General features: G+C 40.1%; 1 protein-coding gene across 1 annotated transcript in view; it reads right to left on the bottom strand.

Moving 5' to 3' along the window:
* Positions 1-6000, bottom strand: part of ARHGEF28 (Rho guanine nucleotide exchange factor (GEF) 28) — a gene marked incomplete at its 5' end in the record, with an annotated part of 80173 nt that overhangs the window by 9011 nt on the left and 65162 nt on the right.

Genomic DNA, 6000 nt, shown 5'->3' with positions numbered 1-6000 from the left:
GGAGTGGGGGAGGGGGGGGGGGAATCTCTTTTCATTCCTGACAAATATACTAGTATCCCTGTCCGTCATGTATTCTTTAACACAAAATATATTCAATGACTTTTAAAGGCACACGGGTTTCTTTGAATTTTCTGTGGCAGACCCTACACAAATATAGACAAATCATGTTTATTTTGGTATCATTTTGTTCCAGTTAGATCAAACCTGTAAGGGACACTCAAGGAATTTTGGCAGGTGACTGCTAGAAGTCTTCCTATTTGATTACACTAAAACCAACTTCCATACCAGCACAAAGGCTGCACCCCCCTACTGCCCCAACAAAAATTTACACTCGAGGAGAGTCTTCTGTAGCGTCTGGGGAGGCAGAACAAGATACTCCAGGAAATCTCCTCTAGCAGTTGGGCTACGGCCAATATAATTTATGTGGAAGGCAACTGGGTGTTCCTGTGATGCACGCCAGTAAAGGACAGACAGACAATCTTCCCCAGTTTCTCAATAAATATTAGATAGTAGATGCTGCTGTGGAGGTTTCACATTACTAAGACTTCATTACTTTTACACAACACACTACAGGCCATTTCCTGGAACATGCTAAGCATTATACTAAATAATTAAAACGAGATTGTACTTTTCAAAATAAGCCAGACTGATAGACTTAGTGATTCAGCTACATTATTTTACAGAGTGTGTTTGCATACTCAGTATCTTGCAGAGTTTGATCACCCATGAACAGCTTCACCCAGCCATTAGGATGCAGTATTTATTCATACTTGTGCATCTATTTCAGGCTCTAACTCCATTACAAAACATATACAAAACCTTTTTTACGTACTAAAGCAGGGCACGCAACCAGGTCTCCACCCACAGATCAGGTTACCTGAGAAAAACACAGACCTCCCCAAGGTATCTTCCTGCCATCAAACAACAATTACCAAGACTCTTGTTTTGTGATGGCTCTTCGTGAAAGATCACTTCTTTACCTAAGTATTTGCTGTCAAAGTCACAGCTCTGCACAACCCTGAGCTGGAGGTGAATCACACTACAAACAAGTTGTCTGGCAAAAGACTCTCTGCCCAGAATCTTCTGCTTTAAAATGTGCTCCTTTTTCTCCTACTTCCATGAAACATGTATCTACTGGAACCACCTTACTTAAGTAAAGAATAAATCTGTGTGTAAGAGAGATGGTCCAAATCATTTCAGTTTCATTGATGCCAGTAATTCCATTGACTTCAAAACCCACTGCACTGAAGTTTCTGGAACAACAAATATGAGTAAAATGAGAAAGACTCCTCTGTTCTCCTGTGTTTGTTCAAGAAATCTTCAGGCAATGAAACCTTGAGTATGGTGTGCAGATTTACACCAACACCAGTGGTACCCCAAAAGACGCAGACTGACTATCTCACGCAGTATTTTAAAATTCTCTCCTAATGAACAAGCTTTAAATTAGAAGATATTAGAAAGAATAAAATCAGACAGGCACTACACAGGAAATTCTGTACTTACACTAGCATACAAAATAAAACCAGAAATCATTAACTGCCTTAATTAAAAGGTTATGCAATACTGCTGCATCTACTGTGGTTATGTTCAGAACAAAAAAAAAAAAAGTATTTTTGACATGAGAAAATTAGTAACAGAACTAAAAAACCCTTGTGCTGCAGAGGCTGAAAAGCAGGTGTTACTTGAAATATACTAAATGCAGATGACATATAATGACATATTTTTCACTTTGGTATCACACTGCCATGTAATTTAATCCCTTTTGCCATCTGCTTTAAACAAATGGCAGTATTATTCCCAAGAGCAAAAATATACTTACTCTGTGATTCACTTCCACCAAGTAACCCAGACACTGATGTCCTGTAACAGAGCATGAAACCTGTTGTTCTGTTGAATGGAGAGGAGGCAAATTTGCTGCTTTCTGTTGCAGAGTTAAAAGTAACATATTACTTGTTCTAGTAACTCTAATAAATCAATGGGATTTGGAACTTGGGAGATGCAAGTGCTGATGTTACTCAGCTTACTCAACTTCATGCTCTTGTATCCATTTCCTTTTATTCTTACTGTAACATGTTGAGCACTGAAGGAGCTCTGTGCTCAACTATGCAGCCATCCATGCTAAGAGTAGAAGGGATATGTTCTGAGCACAGAAGCGGCAATTTAAAATTAACTGCAAGATCTCATTTTGGTACCTACTCAATCAAAAAAAGGGAAAAAGTTTGAAGTATCTCAAATGACTACATCTGCTCAGGAGGGTCCCTCACAAACTGGCAGCTGCAGCATCGTGTCATGCAGCAGCACCAGTACTGAAATTAACTCACAATGGTCACATATGCAGAACTGTGATTACATTTTATGTGGGAGACAGTCATTATTTAACACGTTCCAAGTGATGAAAGCAATCTTCTTCAACAAAGTCCTCAGTATGGGATCTCACTAACCAGCTCCAGCGCTGGCAGCAGTAGCTATGGTTATTCGAGGTCCTGAATCACTGACCTTCACTCTTTGCCAAAATACTATGCTGACTTGGAACCGTGAGGAAACATCTTGTGTATCTTCATACAGCTTCCTAATACTATACTGCAAAGCCTATTTCACCTGTTTTTTGATCACACTTGCATCAGCTTTACATTGTCTGTCTCTTCTGACTGCAACCAACTCATTTTACACAAATATGAGAAAAGCACCCAGCACCATCCCCTAATCCCCAAACATACACAGGTACTTTAAAACAATGTCATTAGGCCATAATGGATGTTAAGACAAAAAATAATGTGTTCTTCTAAACCTCACCTCAATTACCAATGGGAAACTAAAACAAATTAAACTGATCTACAGCACTAAGAACAGGTTCAGTGGAGCCGTCACCATTAACACAATCCACCTTAAGGAATAGGAAGGTAATTTCTTACAAAGGGAAAAAAAAAAAAAAGGGGAGTTACAGGACACTACACATTGTTTCTGGGGTTTTTGCCTTTTCTATTGCAAATTAAATACCTTGCATCTCTAGAAACCCCTTTATTTGATTCAAACCACTATAAATAGATTATTTCAGCAAAATAATCTATCTCATTTGCTTATATTTATATGATGTACAAATTTCTGTCCTTTAAAAAAAATATTAAAATCACATCAGTCAAATAGAGCCCTATTTTTGCTCCCTGGTTTTGCATTTGGCTGTTTACAGAGATCACAGTATTTTCCATGTTCCCCATAAAGACATGAACTGTATTTGTTGCTACATAATCCACAAAGATTCTTCATGCTAACACCACAAATGTCTGAGGAAAAACCTTCCCACAATCAAGTTTGAGTACAGTTTACCAGATGAAAAAACATTTCAACATTTCAACGTTTTCCACTTTTCAGCTCTATTCCTGTAGCAACAACATCCGAATAAAAAAAGCAAAAGGTGCAGCCAGCAAACAATGCTATTCACTTCAAAGCCTAAAAGAATTAAAATGACACTGATTCCTGAAATCAAAGAGGTGAATCCATAGGTAAATCCTGAGGCATGACGTCAGCTAGTTAACCTGACATGTCAACTTAATGCAAGAGTAATTTATTCAATTCTCACCCTACCCCGACACAAAACCTATACTTCCCCTGATGCCTAATTAGCCAAAGTACTTGTCTTCTTTCATGCAGATAATTTCATAACCACTAGTGTAAAGCATTAACACATTCTTCTTTCAATCGTATTTTCCTCCTGTTGACCGACACACCTTTTCAAGCAAGTGTACTTGTGCCAGTTTCAGCTCTGTGGGAACTTGCCCCAAGGTCTTTAGTAAAGTTCCCTCCCATACATAAACCACTGATATATAATCATGATGTGAAAAATCTATGTGAAGAAAAGTATGTCTTACCTTAGAAATATGAATGGAAAATTATGCACTGGAGGAATATAGCTGTTTCCATTTGAGTATAATTATGAAGCTAAATTGCACAGTATTTAACATACAGTAGAATGAGGCATGATTAAGTCCTTGACAACATGGTCAGGTGGTGCTTCTCATTAAATAATTTAAGGTTTTTTTTTTGAAAGACTAGACTTCTTACAGGATGCCTATTAATTCCAGGAATATTAGTCAACCCAAGAAATTCCTTTTGTGTACACACAAAACTTACTATGTGCAAGACCTGGCCGTGTACGTATTTGTTATGTGGCTTTTTCCAGTAAACCGTACTCAGCATTTATTCCTTAGCTCTGTGTTGACTTATTGTTCAGGAATGTTTTTTGAAAGACAATTACAAGACTTCACACATACAGGTGCTTGAAAAATGCAGGAAAATGTCATGAAACATTCATCCACATGAAAATACTGGGAGCTTCAGCTAACTTTCAAATTATTTCTAGTCCTTCTGTCATTGCGTCTCTGTTGTTCCTTCACAGTGATCGGAACTGACTATATCCTGCAGAGTTGTCAGGAAGTGGAGCCATAGGGTCAGAGATCTTCTTACACTCTGCTAAACTCTAGGGGAAAAGCACCGCCAAAAGAAAAAACCCCAAACTAACAAAAAGGAAATCAGCTTCCTTGTATGAAACATTCACAATGCTTGGGAACAAGTGATTTAGTTCACTTCCACCTGCAGAGCCATTTGCTGGGGCTTCAGATGCCATCTGTCATCCAGGGGGAAGTTCAGCATTCTTCCCATTCCGTGCTCCCCAGTACAGTGTCTCCTGGCGCGTGACGGAAGCAAGTCTGAATCACACAGACTGATGCATTGCACCATCAGAGCATAAAACACTTATCACCCTCTGAATCACTACTGGCACCGTGGGATGTGGCAGCACATCCCCCTGCAGCGAGGCTCCCAGCCCTGCCTGCCCCACAATGCCCCAGAGGGCTCCACAGTCACCATCTGCACCTCCAGAATGCTGCAGGTGCTTGCTGCACTGCTCTGCCAAAGGCACCCTGCGACTCAGTCTAGGCAGTCACTGCAGGTTTCACAGGCATCGCTTAGCCAGAGACTCACACCCACCTGTGACTTTATGTCTCGGGCAGGCTTTGTAGTCAGTGCTGGTCCTCAGTCTGCCAGCGCTGCGCCAGTGACCTGTTACCAGGGCAAGATAAGGATTTCTACACAAGATGCAGTCACAGCAGCTAAGCACAGAGCTGGTCCATTGTAGGTGAAGGGCATCTTTACATACAGAAGCTCAATCAGCTTATCTTAGAATCAGTGCAATTAAACTGGTACAAGCCAGTTTAATTAAACCAGACGCTCTCTTGTGGGCTCAGTAGAAAGTATCTTGGTTAGCTCGCAACTCAACATTTCCCAGTGCAAGCTAATTCACTTTCAAGAGGTCTAAACCAATGTATGTGTTCCTTTCAAAATCTGTGCTACCTTACCTAACTTATTACTAAAATGACAACTTCAGTCAAACCAGAACAAGTTTCATCACACTAATTACTTTGGTATTTTTAGAAATATTAATCTCTTTTAGTAATCAGCTTGGTTTGCTGATTGTGGCAATGAGACTAGTCTGCCCTAACTTTGATTATAAAAAGCTATTTGAGCAATCCATATACCAAGGACTAGTTAGGCTCTAGTGGGTGCCTGCTTGCTATATTACAAGGAGTACTAAGGAGAAAGGTCCTTAATCACGGATTTTTTTATTTGCACAACCTCAAGATTTGATCTAAGGCAATTTAAAACCACTGTACCTGTCTATGTTTTCAACCTCTGATCCAGCTGCAGTCTGGGCTTTGCTGTGACCTGACCTGCATGCAGCTAGTGTGAGGGCAGAAGTCATGTTGCACTGCCAGCTGTAGAATAATGGGAGCTCAGGCACCGCTGCAGTGTCAACTTGCCACATCTCACCTGAATTTCACAACTGCGGACAGAAACCCCACCAGAACATTTAATCTATTACACCAAAACCACACCATGGTCCCCACAGACTTTCAGCTGTTGTATTTTTACATGCTGCTCTAAAGGTCTCACAATAATGAAAGAATCAGATCAAAGCTAGCATTGTGCAACGTAAGAAATAAACCC

The sequence above is a fragment of the Merops nubicus genome, unplaced genomic scaffold, assembly GCF_000691845.1.
Source record: "Merops nubicus isolate BGI_N331 unplaced genomic scaffold, ASM69184v1 scaffold24020, whole genome shotgun sequence".
In the NCBI taxonomy this organism is placed as follows: domain Eukaryota; kingdom Metazoa; phylum Chordata; class Aves; order Coraciiformes; family Meropidae; genus Merops; species Merops nubicus.
The sequence above is the reverse complement of the archived record's forward strand: the minus strand, read 5'-3'. Positions and strand labels throughout refer to the sequence as shown.